This window comes from Podarcis bocagei, assembly GCF_964188305.1.
Source record: "Podarcis bocagei genome assembly, chromosome: 4".
Taxonomy (NCBI): domain Eukaryota; kingdom Metazoa; phylum Chordata; class Lepidosauria; order Squamata; family Lacertidae; genus Podarcis; species Podarcis bocagei.
Window position 1 is genome coordinate 99,582,099 of NC_138128.1, and position 22,560 is coordinate 99,604,658.

The window sequence follows — 22,560 nt, forward strand, 5'->3', positions numbered from 1 at the left end:
AACCTGAAGCATCTGTAAGCCGAGGTATGACTGCACAAAGGAGTGGCAAGCTAAGGCACTATAGGGAATAGGAGACATTTGGCCAGCTGAGAGTGGGAGCTGGACAAGCAAATGCAATGGGGAGATATGGGGCAAGGCCATGGTGGGCTTTGAGGTTAAACATGTAGAGTGTGTTGGGATCTGGGAGCAAACAGAAAACCAATGTAGTTGTTTAAGAAAAGGGTGCCACATGATCAAAGTGATGGGAGAGATTCAACATTTTGGGAGCTGTGTGCTCAGTATAGGCATGAGGGCCAAAGTAAGGCAACCAAAGACAACCAGAGAGGAGGACGGGAGAGTTTTATTTTTGCCAACTATTACTATGGCATTTATTTCTAAAGCACAACAAATCTATTAGTATATGGGTTTAATGGGGGACAACCCATGATCAGAGCAACAAGAGATCGTATTGGCTTTGGCAGCAAAGTTTACTGCAGAGAAAACAAGTAATATGGCTGAAGATTCTCATTAAACTGTTTCCCCCAAAATTAATAAACAAGGGCAATTTTTTCTTAAATTTATCATCCAATTGATATTCATCTGTGACCTTTTATAATTAGTCAGTTATCTGGCAGCTTTTTTACGGTAACCTTAAACATGAAAATATTCACTCCTTACTGCTGACTGCAAGATTCAGTCTGAAAATGCACAGAAGATGGAGTGTGTGACCTTGAGATCATATCTCTTCATCTTTCCTTTCAGATCACAGAATGATCATAAGGTCTATATATTCATAGCCCATGATATCATTCATTAGTTTAATGAAATGCTTACTAGTACAGTATATATAAGTGTTTCAGGCATTGCCACCAGAGACAAACCAGGTGTACTGGGAGGTAATCACCTGGAGTTTTCTTTTTTTAATGTACTTGCAGATAGGAAATAGAATGTAAGTGATGCTCAAACAAACAGAATATTATTTGCAAATTCATGTACAGTACATCAAGTGCTCTGAACTGTTTGAACTGCTCAAAATGCCTGATAGGGGTCTGCTTGGAAGCCTCGGTTCCTAATGGTGACTGTGTTAAGGCCAGTTCATGCCACACTTTTCTAAAACAAAATTGTTCCAAGTGGCACACAATCTGCCAGGTGGGTGACATTATAAAAACAACAAGAACAAAAGCAGATACTGGTTTCTAAAAGAAGATGAAGAAGCAGTTACATTCAAAGTTAGTAAGCTAAAAGGTCTTAAGCAGATGGCAGAATGCAGACTGACAGGTGGCCCGGTGTATTCTCCATTGACTCATGAAGCGAAATATGTCAAAGTGTAGAAGGGATCCTTTTCAAACTAGGCAGTACTTCTACAGAAGAATAACTGAAGGAGGCTATTCCTCAGAATAGGTACCGTCTAGTTTGAAAATAATCCTCTCCACACACCCTGACATAGTCACTTTATGAGCTGATGGAGAATACACAGCAAAAACATGAGAGGTGCGGAATCAAGTGGAAAAAAACACCAGCACAACTAAAACCAGATACGATAGTATTAAATTACATGGAGTAGCATAGAATGGAGCCACAATGAAAAGAGAAAACCACACCATTCCTGTAATGTTAGAATTGAGCCTTAATGAAGATAAATGACTTTGCTCAGGCATAAATCTAAATTGCTGAAGGAATGAGCCTGTTTGAGTCTTGAACTTGCTCCCCCCCCCCCAATCCCAGTCTGCTGCTGCCACAGGCGTGAAGAGTAGACTGGATATTTTTCGCTTCCTTTTTCAGCTAACTGTGGTGACTTGTTTTGTCTGAACTGAAAACTCTGGTTAGTGTTTCTATTTCACAACCTGAAGTTGGCTCATTTCCTGAAACCAGGGATGGGGAGCCAAATGTGGCCCTCCAACCCTGAGAATTCTCCCTACGCGACACCCTTCCCTGGCCCTGCTCCATGTTCTTGCAGGCCTGGATGTTCCCTCCAAGTGTGATAAGGCCTCTGGATTGACTATGAGGAGGAGAGACAGATGTGGGTGTAGAAAAGTCTGACTTTTACGCAGCTGGAATGTAGCCTCTCTCTGATTGGCTACCTAGACAGACAGGGGTGGGCGGAGCCAGCACTTTGGGAAGGAGAATAAAAGGAGCTGTTTCAGAGAGAGGATTCTGATGGGGAGATGGTTTAAGAGAGAAAGAAGGTTGGTCCTGGTCTATGTGTGTACCATCCACCCAGGGAAAAATATCTACAGCTAGAGAAAGGAGTCTCTGAGCTTAGATAGGAAGACGGTGTTGAGTGTCTCGGGAGAGCATTCAGACAGGAGTTAACCGGAGGGCTGAGTTGGAGGCAGGAGAAGGAGAAGCTGTGAGGAGACGGTCTCCTTGGGTCTCCTTCCAGTCAGGAGGGGAGAGATCTTCCAGAAAGAGAAGACTCCCAAACCAGGAAAAAAGGGGTGCGTGGGGATCCCCTGGGTCTGTTAGACTGCCAGAGGTATCTCAGGAGTATGACTGATCAGAGGCTCGGAAATGGACAGAAAGTACCAAAGTATTAAGCTGTAACACCTACACAACAACTAAGTTTAGGAACTGAAGTGAAAGAAGTGGAAATAAACTGAGCATTTTCCATCTAGTCTAGAAACCTGTAACATCTAACTGAGGAGTAATAACTGAATTAAGCAGCTGACATTTAAAAGAAGCTGTGCATTTATTACCTTGTTTAGAAGCCTGTATCATCCACTAGATTAAGTATAATTATTAATAAGTTAACAGTTTCCTGAAAGAACATTATCTCCTGACACTTCGTTCTGTAAAATAAAACTTTCTTTATTGGTTCAACTCCTGCCTGAGTCTTCAAGGATATAAGTTTACCCTCACACAAAAACAATACAATAACACATGGTGGCTATATTTAGAGCATACGTAGGTGGGATCTGCCACAATTGGTAGCCAGAGGAGTGGGATCTGCTACACATGCCAATAAAATCTACTTTGGAGAATATTACAGCTCATCCAGTCAATAGACAATATGATATACATGAACAACAACCTTGATTGTAAATCAAGTATGAGTTATGTTCATCACGACATAGCTTGCATTGAAATGTTTCATCTATGAAAACAGACACAGCTGTATTCTCTGCCACATTTGCCAAATCATTTGCAGCTGAGTTTGTTATAGCCCTCGGCCTTTTGTTATGTCATCGTTTTTCAATACTGTCACCACTGGATTAGAATTAATGGCATGATATTAATACTGGCCCATGTAAACAGATCACAGCAATAGTGAAGCAAGCATGTGGCCACAGTACCAGGAGCAATGCAAGGCGTCTGTCCATTCCCAATACAGTGGTACCTCAGGTTACAGACTCCGCTAACTCAGACGTAGTACCTCGGGTTAAGAACTTTACCTCAGGATGAGGAGAGAAATCGTGCAGCGGCAGTATGGTGGCAGCAGGAAGCCCCATTAGCTGAAGTGGTACCTCAGGTTAAGAACAGTTTCAGGTTAAGAACAGACCTCCGGAACAAATTAAGTTAGTAACCAGAGGTACCACTGTTTTGTGGGGTCCTGCCACAGCTCACATTATACATATTAAATATTAACCCCCAAATTTGGTATCCCCTCCAAACTGATGTCAAAGTTTTGTGCGAGGTAATACATTAAAATCACCAAAGGTCTCACGTATCTTAATGATTATAGAAATGAATATTATTAAATAGCAAAATTATAAAATGCTTCTAGAAAAGGATAACTACATCTAGAAAGCTGTGCATGGCTTACATCTAGGCATTAACATAAAATGTGTTGGAAAGCCAAACTGTCACCCACGCCATCCAATGTCCAAGGTGCCAGCTTGGATTCAGATGAAGTGGTTGGACCAAGTTAGCAAAAATCTAGCATACTCTTAAGGTCAAATTTCAAGGTGCTATCTTGCCTCCCCAAATCCCTCCACTGCTCCCCTAAACCACCAATCTCTGCCCCTCCCCACCCAGTTTCAGCACTTAGCTTTCGATTATGAATATTTGAGAACCCCAAGCTGCCTTCTCCCCAAATGGCACTGCTCACCTTCCAAATATCTTACCTGTAGGGACAGTTCTGCTCTCCAATATCACCAGATAGCTAGAGGGTTTTTCCAACCCTTTCCAGGAAAATGCTGGCAAACTGTGCACTCCATTCTAATGCAACCCACTTTGCTCCATACTCCTAAACACTCCTCAAAATGGAAAAGGAACAGTCTTTGCTGCTGCAAGAAGTAGCAGCTACTGGCGAATCAGCCCTGCCTAAGGGTTTGCTGTTCCTAGCCTTGAAGATGGTCCATGCAGGCCAAGGAGCACTCCAGTTGGACACCCCAACCAGCCAGATAACCTCCTTGCTAGGCTTTGTGTGTTGCAACCCTGACTTACATGCATAACAGGCAAAGTTTTGACTTCAATTAATAAGCTCCTAGCTTGACTTCCATTTCCCACCTCCGATTCCAGAACAAAAAACTAATTACTGCATGCCACCAGGGGAGCAGACACTACGAATTAAAACCTGCATCCTTTTGTCAAGCAAGACAAGGCAGAAGTTCCATGTAATGACAGATTAGAACTTTCCAACAGAACCTAAAACTATACAAAGGGAAAAGTTGGTGAGGAGGACGGGCTCTCTCAAAGTTGACAGGCAAAAGGGGGAAATGCAGGGAGGGAATAAAGGGAATGCTGGTGACACAAGGTCGAATGAGCTCGTACAACCCCCTCACATTTTTTGGACTTTAGACTCTTTTGCCTGCCCAAGCTGCAATGCTACCCAGTTCTTGTCCAGTTCCCAATGAATTATTAATTCACTGGAATTAGATCATAATTCAATGAATGAATTATGTCACTAATAATGAAGTGTTTATAAACAGTTGGGTCAAACATATCATCCTGCCTGCACCTTAAGATGTGCTCCACAGGTTCTTCTGATGCGCCCACCCTCTTGGTCAGTTAAGGTGACTATGAGTGGGAGGACCCATGGCTATAGAACGCCCATGTTCCCTCCGGTTCTGGAAAAGAATTGGAATCTAGAGTGAGAGGCTGGTAGAAGAAAGGAAAGCTCCCAGGAGAAAGCTGGAAGGCCTCACCACTTTCTGTGTTGGACAAGGGATGAGGACTACCCTTTGAGAGAGACTGTGTTCTCTTTTCCCTTTCCCTTTCTCTCTCTGTTTTGGTTTTTATTCAGATTAGTCTCTTTTATCTTACTGTATTATGAAAAAGCTTTTTAAAATCGTATTTTAAAAAAGAGAAAAAATGTAATGTTAAGTTTTTATAACGTTTTAAATTTTGTGCTATTTTGTCTTCTGTTTTGAATATAAGCCATTTTGGATGGAGGAGCCAAAATATTTTAAATAAAATAAATGCAAATAAATAAAGATGAGTCTCACTTGAACAAGGTGTATCAGCTTGAAAGAGGAAAAACAATAGGATTTGGAATGGTTTTTGTAAACTACTAAAGCTCTGACTTTGAAGAAAAATAAATTGACAGAGCTATCATAAGTTAGGAGAGATCTTCAGAGGTCCAGCTCCAAGACTCCCAGGATAGCCACAAAGAAGCTGTTATCTGCTAACGGTTTTTATATTACTATTGCTGTTGCCTTTATGAAAAGTGGCAGAATGTCTGCATCAACTTCTCTGTCTTAAAACCTTATTACAAGGGACCACTTCAAATGAAAACTCTTATGAACTGTGCTCCGACAAAGACACAAGGCTGAATGACTTTTGGAGAGCTAATAAACTCCTCTACAAGGAAGTCAAGAAGTAATCCAAACTGGAACATCTGCAATTTTCTTTTTTCCCCTTGCCACATCCTCTTGACAATTATAGAACACAACAATTCATGCTCCCCAAAGAACAAAACAGCTGAGAACATACAGGCAAGAACTACTGATGCACAAAAAAGATTTCCCTTACTGGATATTTGCTGCTCACTGCATGAATGAAACAGGGTCATTCAGAAATCCAGGCAGTGCTCATTGCTCATGAAAACAGCCAGAGCCTCTAGCTCAAGCAGACTGGCTAAGCTCTGAATATGTATTCATCTGTGAATTAGCCAACATGGGATATTATTATTCCTAAAAATAGTCAATATCAACGTGGAAGCTCAAGTGACAGGAAGGTCATGCCAACCAATATGTGAACCATAATTTTAACCTTCCTTTCTTCTTGACTGCCAAATTATGTAGTTTCTAAAATTCAGGGTATATGGCTGAAAGTCAGTGAATATTTCTAATGCAAGGTGATCAAAACAGTGCCTGTAGCAAAGCACATTTATGGAACTACCAACACCATAGGATATTCAGGAGAAAGTGTAACATTTTTAATGTTTTAATAGTATGTTATATCTTGCCAATTTTTTGTATTGCACTTATAGCCAGATCATTATAGCAGCTTACATGCAGCTCTCAAGCTATCACCCACCTGGGCCTTGACCTGTTCAGCTTTAAAAGTCATGAACTCTTGAACCATTCTCTAAGACAAGTTTCTTACTATAGGGCAGAACTTTCCAAGCTTTCCATGTTGGTGACACATTTGCAGACTTTCATCATTAAGCCCATTTCCCAACTACCTTTGCTGAATTATGCAGAACAGGGTGTTTTCTCTTAATATTTCAATACTAAATGAACATCAAGAAGAACTTGCAACCCCTGGCCACTTTCCCCAACAGTTGGTTATACAAACAAAGTACAGTATTCAGAAGGGTCTGCCAAAAGCACTGTTTGGAAGCAAAAAAAGATACAGCCCTGGTTAGTTCCTGCCTGGAAGCTAGAGCTGTCAGTCACAAGACAACCTCCATAGTCTTCCTTTTCCACTGTTGTTGTTTTTTAATGAAGAGCTTGGAGGTGAAATGTTAACTATTTCTAAACAGACAGACTGAAACCAGCTCTCTGAATGTTCTAAGTCTTCTGAAGAGCAGAAACTTTTGGAGCAGCCTGGTTTCAGGGAAGCCCTGCTTTGCATTGGACAGACTCCAAATCATTCTGAAGCAGCCCACTTAGATTCTGGATTTGGGCATTGTCTGAAGTGGAGACACATGCCTATTGGGCCATTTGAATTAAACATTTTGCTCCCAACGTGAAATAAGTTTCTCATCAGGTACAGAATGTGCAAAATTAAGGGGAATGTATTTCTTGGTACTGCATAGCTTACATTTTGATACTGTTACAGCCAGCAGCATTACATATAGTGGTGCTTCTGAACAAAAAGCCTACATATACCGTAATCTGTGATGTGAATTTACTATGCTGCTCTTCAATATCAAACACAATATTGGCTTTCTCTCTTTCATAAACCACACCACAATATAAACATACTGCAAAGCCATCGCAAAAATGTCAGCACACATGTGAAAAAGCGCAATAAATTCTAACCTCTAGAGAATGACTTTCTTTACAAAAGAGAATATGAGCATTAATGAAAACTTGGGTTGGTGTTTTTTTAAAACACACACACACACACACACGTAGCTCAGCAGCACTACGACAAGAAATGTACCAACCACAAGACTGCTGATTTGGCGGTCTAAAAGGAGGGGCAAGCAAATCCCGGTGCCTCTGCTTTGGGAATATTCTGAAAAGTGGATCAATATGCTAGATGTCTGAAAATGTAATTCGGACTCAGTCTCAACTGGGCTCCTATGAATCAGCATGTGCTTACTACTTTTAGTGTTTGACGTTTCACTGTGTTTTTTATATTCTGTTGGGAGCCACCCAGAGTGGCTGGGGCAACCCAGTCAGATGGGTGGGTTACAAGTAATAAATTGGTGTTGTGGTGGTGAGGGAAATTCCTGCCTCAGGGAACAAAAGGGTGGAACTTCCAGGGAACTCCTGAAGAGCTGAGAGTGTCTACTAGCAGTTCCTAATACCGTGGTACCTCGGGTTAAGAACTTAATTTGTTATGGAGGTCCGTTCTTAACCTGAAACTGTTCTTAACCTGAGGTACCACTTTAGCTAATGGGGCCTCCCGCTGCCGCTGCACCACTGGCACATGATTTCTATTCTCATCCTGTAGCAAAGTTCTTAACCTGAGGTATTCTTTCTGGGTTAGCGGAGTCTGTAACCTGAAGCGTCTGTAACCCGAGGTACCACTCTAAGATTAATTGCTATGCTAGATTACAAAATCTCAGTCTAGGACACCAAATTGTTTGGTTAACACCACATGGTAGCAGCACAACCTGACTTTAAAAAGGGGGTGGGGAGCAAGAGATACTACATTCCACCAAGAACAGTAAAGGAACACAGTGCAAGAGTGTTAGAAGGCAACAATTAGATCTCTACAGCAGCAGCTCTCATTTCAATTTCTTAGACTCAGTGCACACACCAAATAGCACAAGACCCTGCAATTGCATTCAGACCATGAATGGAAGCCTTCCTGGTTATGGTCACCACCAAGTAATCATGTAAAGATTCCTAAAAATGCTCACCCAGCTATTCAACACGGAGGAAAAGTTATTCCCCACCCTCTTAAAGGTTAGCGCTACAGTGGAGACTGGCTTCAACATCAAAAGCCTGGGTAAATAAAAATGGCACCTAAAACCTGACAACGGTGGCACAAGGTGTGTTTCACAGACAGGGAGCTACCACTGAAAAGCTCATTCTTATGCAGCCAACCTCCACCACTCCCCTGGCACACAGAGAAGGTCCTTTGATGAAGACGACAGGGTCATAGAATAGAATCATAGAATCATAGAATCATAGAGTTGGAAGAGACCACAAGGGCCATCGAGTCCAACCCCCTGCCAAGCAGGAAACACCATCAGAGCACTCCTGACATATGGTTGTCAAGCCTCTGCTTAAAGACCTCCAAAGTAGGAGACTCCACCACACTCCTTGGCAGCAAATTCCACTGTCGAACAGCTCTTACTGTCAGGAAGTTCTTCCTAATGTTTAGGTGGAATCTTCTTTCTTGTAGTTTGGATCCATTGCTCCGTGTCCGCTTCTCTGGAGCAGCAGAAAACAACCTTTCTCCCTCCTCTATGTGACATCCTTTTATATATTTGAACATGGCTATCATATCACCCCTTAACCTCCTCTTCTCCAGGCTAAACATGCCCAGCTCCCTTAGCCGTTCCTCATAAGGCATCGTTTCCAGGCCTTTGACCATTTTGGTTGCCCTCCTCTGGACACGTTCCAGTTTGTCAGTGTCCTTCTTGAATTGTGGTGCCCAGAACTGGACACAGTACTCCAGGTGTGGTCTGACCAGAGCAGAATACAGTGGCACTATTACTTCCCTTGATCTAGATGCTATACTCCTATTGATGCAGCCCAGAATTGCATTGGCTTTTTTAGCTGCCGCGTCACACTGTTGGCTCATGTCAAGTTTGTGGTCAACCAAGACTCCTAGATCCTTTTCACATGTACTGCTCTCAAGCCAGGTGTCACCCATCTTGTATTTGTGCCTCTCATTTTTTTTGCCCAAGTGCAATACTTTACATTTCTCCCTGTTAAAATTCATTTTGTTTGTTTTTGCCCAGTCAGGGTCAGGGTCAGGGTCAGGGCTGGTTCATGTCAGAAGCGGTGGTCCTTCAGGTACTGAGATCCTGAGTCACATGTATTATTATTTTTATATAATAAAATATTTGTTGAGCCTTGATGAGGTTGTTATACTGCAGGTCCTTGAGACACAAGATCCTGCTGTGCTACTTAGGCTGCAAACAGCCTTAACACAGTATCATATTTTTATACTACATTAGAGTCAGCATCAAATACTCCGCATTTACACACATGTGACATAACTGTAGCCCATTTGGCCTTAATATTAGATTAGTCAAGTGATTTTTTATAATTGTAAGAAGGTTAAATATTGTGGCAAACCACAAATGAGGGGGGAATGTCATTATTATTTATTAATCATTAAATTTGCATACCACCCTTGATCTGAAGTTCTCATGGTGGTTTGTAGCATAAATAACATCAATTGATTGAAACGCAGAGGTAGAAAGTTAACAAGAAAAGGAACAGAAACAGCCAAGCTGCTGATTAATATGTTTCAGCCATGAAAAGGGAACAAATAATGAAATCAAGTGCAATAAAAGCCTTAATGCAAAACACACACATAGAGGCTTAATTCAAGCTGAATGACTGCATTAGTATAAAGAAAGATTATTTTTCAAATTTAGGCTGCAGGAGAATGGTTACAGCTGATTACTTCCAGTCATTCTTCAGCGCTCTCTCATTAGTAATGACATGTAAGGCAGACTGAAAGAAAGTCATCATTTCTCAGATGACCAGAAGTTTGTTGCAAGAACAGAAACGATACCATAATACATGTACCCTTCCTTATATACCGGGTCAGAGCATAGAAAGAACCAAGCAGTTTAGACCTATTTCAACTTGTTTTGTGCAGTGGCCTTTCCTTGCTCTGATACATAACAGCACAAAGGATCAACGTGGGGTTCTTTCAAAGGTGGTCTCATACCAGTCTTGGTATTGCTCTCCCTCCCTCCTTCTCAAATTCACAGATAACTAGCAGGAGTCCACTCAATAAACTCCCCGGGCAAACCTTCATCAGTCATGATAAATAACGATTGGGCAGATTGAGGATGAACAATCCCAAGCACATTTGTCTGCCTCTTCTAGTGTCAATAGCTGAAGTTCATCGGATGTAGCAAGATTAAGAGGGTCTGGACCACTGAGGATTTGTTATCCCAATTTAGCACCCCAAATCAGTACGGTTGTAAGGAATTTTACCTACAAAGCACTTCCTAAAATGGCCACAGTATTTTTCCAGTTTGGGGGCTGGGGAGTCAAAAACCCAAAACTGTGAGGACAAGGCTAAAGCAGTTATTTCACCACTCAGAGAGCTCTGCTGAAGGAAAAGCCTGCACGGCTAAGATGATGATGCAGAGGAATAATCTCTGCCACCACAGACATAGGCCTTCAATCACACTCTGCATCATGTTTGGTCAAATTCATTATAGGGCTTCTTCCACTTGCCCTCTGGCCCTCGTTCCCAGACCTGCCTTACCAGCCAAGCCTAACATACCGAGAAGGAATTTTCACTCAGCCGTAAAAGGTACTCTAGGAGCTTCTGTGTCTACACCCAAATTGTCTTCTGTAGAGACTCAGCCCACTAATCGCCCCCAACTGAATATAGCAGACCCACTGCATGGTACGCCAATAAAACGAATTTCTACAATTTACCCCAAGCTATCTTGTGGGGGTCTTGTGTGAGATCAGGCAGGAGTTGGGCAAACAAGAAAACTTTTATTTACAAAAAGAGGTTGGTGAAACAAAGTTGGGTCAGGAGATGCGTTCTTTCAGTAGAAGTTAACTTATTACTTAAACTAAATATAAAGATGTCAAAGCTTTTCTTAAACTTCACTTGCTAAAAAATCAGCCAGTATGCTTCAGGTAGATGTCCAGGTTTCTAGAATAGGTGGTAAAATGCTTAACGTGGTTTCTGTTACTTCACTCTCATTCCGTTACTTAGTTGTGTCAGGTGTGACAGTTAAATACTTTGGACACAGCACAGCTTCCTTCGCAGCTTAATACTTTGGTTCATGAGTGAGGGGCACTTTCCATCAGTTACCCACTCTCTTAACAATCCCACTCCTGAGGTACAGTGGTACCTCAGGTTAAGTACTTAATTCATTCCGGACGTCTGTACTTAACCTGAAACTGTTCTTAACCTGAAGCACCACTTTAGCTAATGGGGCCTCCTGCTGCTGCCAGAGCACGATTTCTGTTCTCATCCTGAAGCAAAGTTCTTAACCTGAAGCACTATTTCTGGGTTAGCGGAGTCTGTAACCTGAAGCTTATGTAACCTGAAGCGTATGTAACCCGAGGTACCACTGTATTTGAATTAGTATAACAGACCCAGGGAGTCTGTCTTCCCACAGCTTCTCCCTCTCCTGGCTCAGACACAGCCCTCCAGGTAACTCTGGTCTGTCCACTTTCCCTGGACACTCAGCCTGGTCTTCCTATCTAAGCTGCAAAGCTCTTTCCTCTTTCTATAGTCTCCTCAGAGCAGATGTTCAACTCAAATCAGAACCAATTCTCCCTCAGGCAAACCCTATCCTAATCCCTATCTCTCATCTCAAATCAAGCCCTATCTCCCCAACTAAACCCTATCCTAATCCCTATCTAAAAACTGCCTCAGAAACTGCTACTTTTATTCCACCTCCCGAAACTCCCCCCCCCCAAACAATCCTCTAAGGCCCAGCATGTAGATCAATCAACCTGCAGAGGTAATCCATCCTAATCCATCCACTACCCTTGTGGAAATGAGGAGAAACATTTTTTTAAAAAAAAGATCTCTTGCACCAAAAGCATTCCAGGTGTTCATCAAAAGCATTTCAGGGTGGTGTACAAAACAAACTAATCCGCTTAACATATAAATTGAACTTAAAACCAACCAACAAACACACAAGATACAAATAAAAAGCCCCAAACTGCAGGGGGTGGGGGGACAGAATAGGCATGGCTTCTCACAAAGCTTTTAGAGTTATTTGACAACAAGCATATAGACAGACAACATGAACTTCCAACTTCCAAAAAACTTTTGATAAAATAACTCTGTATTTTAAAAAATCTTAAACTTAGTAGTCATGGGATAAGACAAGATGTTAAACTATGAAATTTACTCTTACAGGAAGCATTGATGGGCACCAATTTGGATGGCTTTAGAAGAGGTTTAGGCACATTCATGTTGGCTAATAATGATGATGATGATATGATGATGATGATGATAATAATCATAATGCTGTCAATGGCTACTAGCCACAAGGACTATGTTCCAACTGCAGAGTGAGAGGCAGTTTGCCTTAGAATACCATTTGCTGGGAATTAGAAGTGTAAGAGTGCTGCTATACTCAGGTAGGCATCCGGCTGAGCACTGTGAAAGCAGGATACTGGATTACCTGAGTCTTTGATCTGATCCGGCAGGACAAAGTTTCAAAAAGCAGCTAAAATCCAAAATGCCCTGGTCAATTCCAGATGTGCCTCCATGGAGGAGCAAGTTTCAAAAGGTCAGGGCAGCAACACAGAAAAGGCCTGCTAATAAGAGGGTGCTTGGAGCAGGGCTTCTGCAGAAGCTTGTAAGACACAAGACAGGCTGGTATGAGAAGACACACTTCCCTCGGGTATTTGGGCCCCAAGCCATCTAGAGCTTTAATTGTCAAGCACCGGCACCTAAAGCTGTGCTCAGAATCAACAGGCAGACAAAACAGATCTTTCAAAAGAGGTATAATATCAAGTCAAGCTATACCCATCAAAATTATAGCAGCTGAACTTTCCAACCACTGGAGCAGCCCCACAAAAAACACATTACAGTAATCCAACTGAGAGAGGTTAACCAGAGCATGCATCAATGTCGGAACAGTCACACCTGGCTAAAGGCACTCCAGGCCACTAAGACTATTTGGGTCTCAAATGGCATTGCTGGATCAAGGAATTGTTCTGTCCTAGGCAGAATGCAAGGGGTGGGTTCTAACCAAAATGGCAACACGTGCCAACCACAGAATCCAGAAAGGGTCACAAACCACTAATCCTGCTTTAGTATCTTGTAACAAAGTCAATCAAGCTGAGATCAGGTTTCAGCAGAGTAAGGTCAAACAAGCCAAGGCTGGACTTCAGTGAGTATGGTCAGACAAAGCCAAGATCAGATCCTACTGAGGTCAACCAAGCCAAGCAAAGGTCAAAAGACCCAGACAAGCAGAGTTGGGCAAAACAGTGCCCTGGATAGCTCCAAGTGACCTGCCAGTCGGAGAAGTCAGAAGAATATTACCCACAAGCACTGAGATGCATGTAGACCTCCAGGTGCGATTTCTCTGAGCCACTAGCCCCATCCCTAACAAGTGGAACCTCTACCCTGAAAGAGACCCAGCCTGCTTTAGGTGCAGCTGACTCTGGCCATGTGGGAGAGACCAGCATTTAGCTGTGAATTCTGAGAGGGAGTCTGAGAAAGCCAATGTGAACTCTTCAGGCTGGAGAAGCATGGGCATCTGTTGCTGGAACTCCAAAGAAGGCAGGGACATCAGAGACAAATCTGCTTTCTGACCAAAGTTATCCTCTCCATAGTCTTTTCCCACATTAATGGAGAGTTGGAAACTGTGTTATGATAGGAGTACCCTGAAAATGTATAGCTGCTCTTTTGGGAGAACAGAGTAGGAGGAACTTCAATTTCATAGACCCAGAAACCGACTACTTCCACCTTCAAGTATTCAGCTTCAGTTAATAAGCTCTTAGGCAGTCCACTGTTGAGCCTAGACACTGATTTCAGCATCAGTGGAGTCTCATCTGGCTTAGATGATAGAAAAAAACAGAGTTGAGTGTCATCAGCGTATTTGGTAACACCTTACTCCAGATTCTTGAATGCAGTAGAGTTGTTTGGGGTTTGAGCAGAAGCCCCCACCCCTACAAAAAAAGACTCACTGCTGGCTTCATAGGAAAGGTCCAGTGGCACCTTTGTTGAACTAGACGTGCATTCATATGACTGGCAGCAAAATGAGCTGAAAAGCACTGAGGGTGATGATCCAGCTCAGATAACAACCATACAGAGCATCTGTTTGCACACCCAGTGCCTGATTGAGGTATGGACAGGGATGCAGAATTCTGCTTTTACACAGGTATGGCCTTAGCTGGATTGGACTGGATAGCCTAATATGGGGGGGTTGGGTTGGGGAGGGGGTGAGCATCTGTAGCTCCTTGTATTTCCAACACAAATGCTGAACACACTGTGTGGAAGGGAGCGAGGGGCCAAAGAATTCTGTGGCTGTATGGTGTCCCTGTTGTTGTTGCCAATAGCGATATCACATTTAGATTAAAAACATCAATAACATTTACACTGTAAAAAGGGATTATAGCAAATCAGATACAACAGATGGCTTTCTTGATTGCATTTGCTTTGTTTCTAATAACCAGGCAATTTAATTTAGGCAGCATCTAACCTGTCTCTGGCTTTCATACAGATTTAAAAACCAACACTGACTCAGTGTTTCCAACACAAGCTAGAACTTGTTGGACAGAGTCACAGCAAGGCAATTTGGAAATACTTTCATCTTTAAAATTTAATCAGAAGTGTGTAATCTTCTACGTAAAGATCACAGAAAATTTGTTACACAACATTACAGAGTGAAGTGGTAGCCTCCCATAGCGGGTCTTTATTTTAATAAAAGTTTGTGGGAAATTACATGCAATTGCATGCAATTTGCAATTCAGCACTAGAATTTGTTCTTGATTTTGCCTAAGGCTTCAGCAAATTGCCAGAGGAATTTGAAAGACAAAAGGATGGGGTGTTTTTTTTTTGTTTTTTAGAAGTGGAAGTTAGCAGAGAAAGATGAGAGGCAGTAGGAAATTCAGATTTAATACCTTCCTGAATATTTTTGGAAAGCATTGGAAATGAAGAGACTAATTGCTGAAAAATGACTAGAAAAACATTTCTACATTGCAGTAATGATGTGGCATTTGCCTTAAAGAGCCATCTCACATGTTACACTGGAGTGCAGCCAGGGGGCAGTTGCCAATCTAACCTCTAAACTGTCCTTTCTCAACCTTGGGTCCCCTGATATTATGGAGGGGGGGACGACGACAGAGCAGCTGGCAATATTAGATGAGCCATAATTAAAAATTCAATGTCATAAACCCCCATCATCCCTAACTAGCAGGACCAGTGGTCAGGGATGATGAAAGTTGTAGTCCAACATCTGGAGACCCAAAATTGAGAAAGGCTGCAGTCTCAATAAAGTCACGTACATCATACACATTTCCAAACAGGTGTTTGCACGCTTGCACATTTTAGGCATTTACAACGACATTTTAAGGAGCTAACTTATGAAGCAGCCCAAAGCGAAAAAGCAAGTGATTTAAGAACCTTGCCACACAGGCAAGCAAGGTTTGGACTAATAAAGAATTCCGTTCTGCTAGAACAAGGGGAGCTGTTTATTTCTGCTCATCTTCCATCCCCTTTAGCAGCTAATTTTCTCCAGGGGCTGGTAGGGGGAGGAGTAGGGAAAATTAGGTGTTAAAGGAGAGGGAAGATAAGTGGGAATAAACAACTCTGACTGCCTCTGGAAAAGCTTTCAGAATTCTCAGTGGAGTCTGGGTTGCACACGGCTATTTTGGATGAGATGAGAGTAATGTGGAGCCAGACTCTGATACGTTCAGTCAAGACGACCCTATTTATCACTCATCAGAAAAGCAGAAAGACTAAATAATAGCAACTGCTCCATCTCGTAACAGGTTTGTACAACGATGGAGGTGTGCACAAGAGAGAAAGAGATTTGGAGCTTTTTTTTATATAAAAAGTTTGCAGATGACAATTCAACAGACTCCTATACCTCTGTTTTAATGATATATAATAGTTTGGGGCATGACCTACACTCTTGCTGTGTTGATAAGAGCAAGGCCATCTGAAAGAGCCCTGGGAGAACCTCAGCTATACCAGGAAACCCAACACCTCCAGGGTCTGATTATTCACTTCATTTATTGCATTGCTATAGGGACGTGGGTGGCGCTGTGGGTTAAACCACAGAGCCTAGGATTTGCCGATCAGAAGGTCGGCGGTTCGAATCCCCGCGACGGGGTGAGCTCCCGTTGCTCGGTTCCTGCTCCTGCCAACCTAGCAGTTTGAAAGCACATCAAAGTGCAAGTAGATAAATAGGTACCGCTGCGGCGGGAAGGTAAACGGCGTTTCCGTGCGCTGCTCTGGTTCTCCAGAAGCGGCTTAGTCCTGCTGGCCACATGACCTGGAAGCTGTACACCGGCTCCCTCGGCCAATAAAGTGAGATGAGCGCCACAACCCCAGAGTCGGTCACGACTGGACCTAATAGTCAGGGGTCTCTTTACCTATTGCATTGCTATCCCACCTTTTCTCCAAAGAGCTCAAGGTGGGGAACATGGCTCTCTTCCTCCCCATTTCATCCTCACAGCAACCCTGTGATGTAGCCTAGGCTGCGAGACGGACAGGCTCAAGGTCACTCAAGGACCTTCATAGCTCTCACGCCATATCAACCTAACCAGCCCCTGCAATCATCATCTGATCTTCATGTGCCCCCTCCATGAGAGGTCTGGAGTGTGGCAGCATGAGAAGGGGCCTTTTCTGTGCTGGCTCCCCACTTGTGGAATACTCCCCCCAGGAAGGCTCACCTGGCACCTTTTCTTCCTGGCCTTGGCTAATTAAACAATCTATGGCCATTAAAACAGGGTGTGTGTGTGTGTGTGTGTGTGTGTGTGTGTGTGTCTTTGTGCTGTACAGTGGTACATCGGGTTAAGAACTTAATTCGTTCCGGAGGTCCGTTCTTAACCTGAAACTGTTCTTAACCTGAAGCACCACTTTAGCTAATGGGGCCTCCTGCTGCCGCGCAATTTCTGTTCTCATCCTGAGGTAAAGTTCTTAACCTGAGGTACTACTTCCGGGTTAGCGGAGTCTGTAACCTGAAGCGTCTGTAACCCAAGGTACCACTGTACTATGGTATGTATTTTTCCTTTTCTATATTGCAAACTGTTTTGTGATTCTTGGATGAAGGGCGGTATAGAAATTTAATAAATAATATTTTTAAAAATAGCTGAGCAGCAATATGAGCACCCCAGTCTGAAACTCTAACCACACCCCACACAGGCACAGCTATGACACCCAGGAATTGGCAGAACCAGAACTTAGAATCATAGAATCCTAGAGTTGGAAGAGACCACAAGGGCCATCGAGTCCAACCCCCTGCCAAGCAGGAAAAGTCCAACCCCCTGCCAAGCAGGAAACTTCCAGCAGCATTGGCTATCTTTGCAGACCAACTTGAGAGCCCTTTCCAGTGAATTCATTAGGACAATTATGAGTGTACGCTCTTATAAATAAACATATTTTGTTTACTCTTTGCATAGTTCTTTTATCAACCATTAAATTGGAGAATGCTGATGAAAAAGAATTGTTCGAGTGGGCTTTGCTTGCGACAAGGCAGGGGATTTGATGAATAATCAGGATTTTCCCCCTCACTTTTAAATTATGGTTTATTTCATGCACCTGCCACCTTGATATATATAAACAAAAGTTTGGAAAGCATTGTTTATTTATATGCCACCCTTCAATAATAAAATATTTCTGAGTCCTTTACAAATAAATCAATAAATTATAGAATAAAATGCACAACAAGCGTAACTATTTTTTAACATAAAGACACCTAACAGCTAAAAGCAATGTAACATAGAAGAGATAAAATTAAGAGTTAGAAGGCCTGAGAATAGGTCTTCACGTGGTGAGTCTTCCTGGAGTGCCTTCTGAAGAGACCTGGAGGAGAGTGTCAAAGGATGATCTCTGTGAGCAGAAAAAGCTCACCAATCATCACTTGAACATTTGGCTTCCCCTCCCCTATTGCATTTTTTTGGGGGGGGGATTTATTCTTCCTCCAAAAGGGGGTGGAAGGAAAGCAAATGCAGTAAGGCAGGGATACCCAATTGGATACCCTCCAGAGATTGTTGGGCTCCCCCTCTCAACAGACCCAACCTTCATGCTAAAGGTCAGGGATCCTAGATCTATACCTATACCTATATCTATATCCTAGATCTAGCTCTATAACGCGCCAAGCCATCTAGCTGGGCAATGACTACATTAACTGGCAGCAGATGTCAAGTATTTCTGGCAAGGGTCCTACCAGCCCTTTCTGGCGATGCCAGGGACTAAACCTGGGACCTTCTGCATAAGAAGCAGATGTTGTACCACTTGCACGTTCCTCCTCTTTCGTGGGCCAGAGAAGGCTGGAGGCAATTGTTTTAGATTTCAAACCAAATTCTGATCCTGTTGACTTCTGGCATGTTTACTATGGTTTGAGAACAAGCCAGGATCTGAAGCCATGGTTTGATCCTGGCTTGTTCTCACTAACTTCAGTTGAAACAGGCGATAGGGCTCAGAGTTCAGATGTCATGGTGAACCATGGTGAGTTTTTTTAAGTGGAAGCTTTCAGTCTCCTCCTTTGATGTGGGGAGAGTCAGAGTGTTTGAGCCTGAGGTTCATATATACGGAGGTAAGCCATAGTTTCCTGTTAGTTTGAAATGGGTCAATGCAAGATGCTAGCAAAGATCAGCACTTTATTAGAAACTTGCATAATCCTGTACGGATTCATTGCATTTTGGATCTCATTTGAGAGGATGAATGAGCTTTGAGGGAAGATTACAGAATGCCCCCAAGGCATTTTTGAAGTAATACATTATGTTTGTGGTATTGACAGTTCTAGTTCAGTTGGACAAATGGGTCTTTCCTCTTGCAACACCAGCAAAAAAAGAAAGGAAATGAAAAAGATTTAGTGGGGAGAGATAGGCGAGGGGTGGGAACTACTCTGCTTCTCAAGAGTGCTGCAGGTGCCAGTGCCGAATACTTGCTGCACAGAGTATGGTCATTTCCAAAAGCTAGTTTATAACACAAGTTTTTTTTTTTTAAAAAAATTACACCACACTGGAAACAGAAATATTTAGATATGCCATCTCCTGCCATAAATGAGAGGCTCACTGCAGAAAATCTGAATGGAAAGTCTGCCTTAGAGACTGTGTTTGCATTGTGGCACCTGTTTTACTGGCCCCTTCCTATTCCTTTGCAGAAGACTTATACAAAACCAGCAAAAGCTCCTGATGTGACACATAATGGGAAAGGTAAAGGAACCCCTGACAGTTAAGTCCCGTCGCAAACGACTCTGGGGTTGCGGTGCTCATCTCGCTTTACTGGCCAAGGGAGATGGCGTTTGTCTGCTCCACAGACAGTTTTTCTAAGCCGCTTCTGTCGAAACCAGAGCAGCGCACGGAAACGCCATTTACCTTCCCGCTGGAGCGGTACCTATTTATCTACTTGCACTGCTTGCTTTCGAACTGCTAGGTTGGCAGGAGCTGGGACTGAACAACGGGAGCTCACCCCGTCGTGGGGATTCAAACTGCCGACCTTTTGATCGGCAAGCCCAAGGCTCAGTGATTTAGACCACAGCACCACCCAGGTCCCTAATAATGGGAAAATATTCACCTAAAAATTTCTATATGCCAAGGGTCCTATTAAGGAAATAATGAAAGAAGCAACTTCTAAGCCAGGTGCACATGAAAAGTGTGTTTTATTTGGCCCAGCCCCTTTTTAGGGAATAATGGAGCACTATGAAAAATGAAATTCTATATATGCATCTGAATAATTTCAGTGAAAGAACTTTAAAAAAAACAACAACAACCTACGCACCTCAAATCACTGTGATTCTAAACAGCAAGAAACCTATAGAATGGAACAAACTTTGAAGAAAAAAATAGTATTAACAAGAACATTCAAAGCATTTACATCCAGAAGTTGGTCCTTCTATTTGCAGTAGTGTTTACTCCCAGGTAAATGTGCATACGATTGCTACCTAAACTAGAATGTGCAGGGCAATCCTAAACATGTCTACTTAGAAGGCAGAATTCAATGGCGTAAGTGGGGTTAGGATTGCAGCCTTTGCTCTGTGTTTGTGTCATTTGTAAACCATTTTTAGATTACATTTGTTACATAATATGGGTTTCTTTCATCCCTAAAATTATTCAAGTGGAGATTTGTAAAAGAGTAGTGCTCCTGATGGATCCTAATGAACTCCAGATTCCTAGAGTCCTTTGGAGGACAAGACTTTTGTCAGTTGTGTACACCGTGCCTTCTCTCTTGCAGGCTGCTGCGAAAACACAGAAAGAGCTAGAGAAAGAGATGCTATGCCTAAATTCCCATCAAATCTTTCCTTAATTAGCATACATTTTCCCAGGAAAAGCCAGCTGAGATGTTCACAGGCTCCAGGTGTTAATTTATTACCCATCCCTCTGGCCCCTGGCCATGCCCAGGGCTTCACTCACTACTTAATTAGCTAATGAAACTTTCCTGCCAGCTGACCAAAGCACACCTGGGGCTTAAGGTGGGGACATCACATAACAGAAAGGTGTACAAATGGATGAGGTGGCATGGCCAACCAACAACCCCCTCCCCCGCTACACACACACAGACACACCACACTAGCAGGATTTAAAGCATTTTTTCTTCCAGGCTTTGCAAGAAGGAAGATTTTTCTTTTGCTCCTACCTGAAAGCCAAATATCTTTTGTAATGTAAATTAACATTTTAATTGCTTTTATATCAGAATGCAATTATGTTCTGAAAAGTAATTCTGTGCAAACAACAAGCCTTTATGCTCACTTGTCTAATGATTTCATTAGCAAATTTGTTCCATTTAGAAATCCAAAAGATATATTTTCTTCAGTGCCATTACTTAAAGCTTCACTAAAGCCACTCAAGGACAATAAACTTAGACTGTTTTGGAGTGGAAAGAGGTTGACTGCCGGACACACCACAAACATTTTATATTCATGCAAAGTGGTTGTCTAAGAGCATTTTCACAGATCACTTGCAAATGTATGAATGTTCTATGAACATGCATGACCAAAAGCAGAAGGGAGTACTTTTTAAAAATGATTTTAAATACAAGCCAAGGTAGAGTTTGCATGAGACTCACCTATGTCATGTCATAATCCCTTCCCGCAATAAGGCAATGAAACTTTCATAGTCCAGGTTCACACATGAAACTACAGCATGGCTAAGATCAGAAAGACAACAACAAACCATGGCTTATTTTTCCAAGAAAGATGCTGGGCTAGGTCTGCATATACTTCTAAATCATTTATGAATGAAGATTTTTTTAAATAAACGAAAGAAAACCATGGTATAATGTTACATCTGAATCAGGCCATTTACCAGAAGAGAAATGGGTGGGAATGGGGGGAGGGCGTCTTCAGAGCCACAATACACCATCAACAACAAAGGTGTGTGGGCAGGTAAGCTATGAAATCTGTTCAGCAGCAAGGAACTTTTTTGAACTTAGATGGATGTTTGGTTTAACTTGCATCAGTCCTCCGATTATTGCAACTATAGTCACAGACTCAAGGGGTCCAAAAGAGAATTGCACGTGAAAGTGCTAGAAATGAGTTGCCAAGTACACCAATCTCAGTTCACTATGCATCCACTCAGTCCCATTCTGAACTCTCCACTGGTTTGGTAAGCCATGTTGCAGAAATTCAAGCCTCACAGTTCACCCCGGGAACTGAAATATCGCCTTCACTGCATGTTTGCATGAACTTGAGTTTACTGGAAGAGTAATTTTCAAACCCAAGGCCTACTGCTCTCATTTATTAATAGGGATGAGGAAGGAATACCGTAACTTTAATGTAGACCCAACTGATCCTATCTGGGCAGATCATGACTAGGATCGGATAGGAGTTCTGAATCCACAGTCAAGTGGATTTCCTTATGATGGAGTCTCAGGGCTGCACTTTTGTTTCTAAATTTCCTTTTTAAAACCTTCAGGGAAGTCTTCTAGCTACCCAGGTGGTTTCTTGAAGCCATGTGTTTTGAACAGAGCAGAGGAGCAAGTCACCCCAGAAGCAATGGGACTTGACGATGTTCTGCAACTGTCAGAGGAAACTGTACCACAAAAACACAGCTGCCTCCGTGTAAACACTGGATCCACATGGAAATGGGATGGAGCAGACTTAGTCCCACCCCCTTGTAGAACTGGACTGGGCATAAATGGTTTTTACACTTAAGTACATTGGGTTACTACATTTTTCTCCTTCTCCTCCTCCTCCTCCTCCTCCTCCTCTGTGTTTAACATCAGCGT

The 22,560-nt window shown here is 42.5% G+C and overlaps 1 protein-coding gene across 10 annotated transcripts in view; it reads right to left on the reverse strand.

Annotated features, from left to right (window-relative positions):
• SHISAL1 (shisa like 1) overlaps positions 1-22,560 on the reverse strand; it is an 82,604-nt gene that overhangs the window by 54,057 nt on the left and 5,987 nt on the right. For 2 of the 10 annotated variants that reach the window (XM_081191926.1, XM_081191930.1), the window contains exon 1: positions 4,880-4,958. The exons of 7 other annotated variants lie outside the window; for them this stretch is intronic. The gene's annotated coding sequence lies outside the window, so the exon portion shown is untranslated. Of the gene's footprint in view, positions 1-4,879; positions 4,959-21,399; positions 21,481-22,560 lie in introns of those variants that run through there. One more of the 10 variants, XM_081191925.1, reaches the window with a different exon arrangement.